The sequence below is a fragment of the Hylobates moloch genome, unplaced genomic scaffold, assembly GCF_009828535.3.
Source record: "Hylobates moloch isolate HMO894 unplaced genomic scaffold, HMol_V3 SCAFFOLD_24, whole genome shotgun sequence".
NCBI lineage: Eukaryota > Metazoa > Chordata > Mammalia > Primates > Hylobatidae > Hylobates > Hylobates moloch.
In genome coordinates, this window is record NW_026652299.1 from 34037088 (window position 1) to 34038592 (window position 1505).

A 1505-nucleotide genomic window follows, 5' to 3' on the forward strand; every position below is an offset into this window, starting at 1 on the left:
TGCTGTTTGCTGGGATCTTGAGTGGTGATCTTGAGGGGTGCAGAACACAGGGAACTCTGCTATGGACACTGGTGACACGGCCTTGGCCCCTCTGTGGCAAGCTGTTGCCGACACCAGGGGCCCAGGGAGGAGCTCTTCCTCCAGTTGGCAGCTTGTGCTGGGCACTGTTCCCTGCTCAGGGTGATGGAGGAAAATAGCTTCAGCCCCTTGCAGCAAGGAGCTCACAGTTTGGCAGTGAGAATGCTACAGCGTGGGATGGGCCCGGGCTGGGAGCTCCTCCAAGGATGGAGCTGGATCTCCCTTGACTAAATTAACTAACAACAAAGGAATGAATGAGCTAGCCAGCCCAGGGAGCTTTGGAGTACCAAGCGGGGGTGTGGAGTCTCACTCGGAGTGGGACCTCAGGCCGGGCCAGAAGATTTCTTGGAGCAAGAGCTGTGGAAGCTGAGTCAGAGGGGTGGACAACAGGAATTCTCTCTTGAGGCTGATCCCACTGCCCTGCGGCGGGGGCGCAGCCTGCTCCAGCAGACAGACACTGGGCCCCTGGAAAGACCACTCAGCCACCCACCTCCTTATGTCATGAAAAGCGCAGACAGCACAGTTACTATCTGCCCTGCAATAGACATTTTTCTTTTGTTTTTCTTTTCTTTTCTTTCTCTGTTTTTTGAGATGGAGTGTCACTCTGTCACCTGAGCTAGAGGGCTGGAGTGTAGTGGCACAATATTGGCTCACTGCAATCTCTGCCTTCCGGGTTCAAGTGATTCTCTTGCCTAGCCTTCTGAGCAGCTGGGACTACAGGAGCGTGTCACCACACCCGGCTAATTTTCATATTTTTAGTAGAGATGGGGTTTTGCCATGTTGGCCAGGCTGGTCTCCCACTCCTGACCTCAGGTGATCTTCCTGCCTTGGCCTCCCAAAGTGCTGGGATTACAGGCCTGAGCCACCACGCCCGGCTGGACATCTTTGTGAATACAATTTGCCTTCCCTGTTTGCTGTTTCTTAGTGCCATCATGCATGGGTGTTTGAAGTGCTTTCTCACTTAGCAGTGATCTGACAAGAAACAGAAGCCGGCCCATTGTCATGACACACATGGGTCTCACCATGCTCTTCATCCAGAGCTGCTGGCCCGAGAGAACTTGAGAAGGCCTACTGAGTCTTGGGAACAGCACTAGCTAAGGGTCTGCATGCCGCAGAGCTGGGGTCCTGCCTTCAGGATCCATGTATGCCTTGAACGTAACCACGATTAGATGCAGTTTCTCCCAGGGCCAGGACACCTGGGTCTGAGAACCAAGAGGTGGCTGCATGGAGGGCTCCTTTCTGTGGTCGCTAAGGCCCTCCTTGTACTGTTTGCTTCTGGTTCCACAGTCGTGGTCCCTGCTTGTTTTCATGGAAGTCTTGGTTCCTAAGGAAGAAATGTGACAATTGCTTCACGGAAGTTAATTTGTGAATGGCACTCGGCTGCTTTGGATCCACAACATCACTGCCCAGTGAGCAAAGCAGAGGAC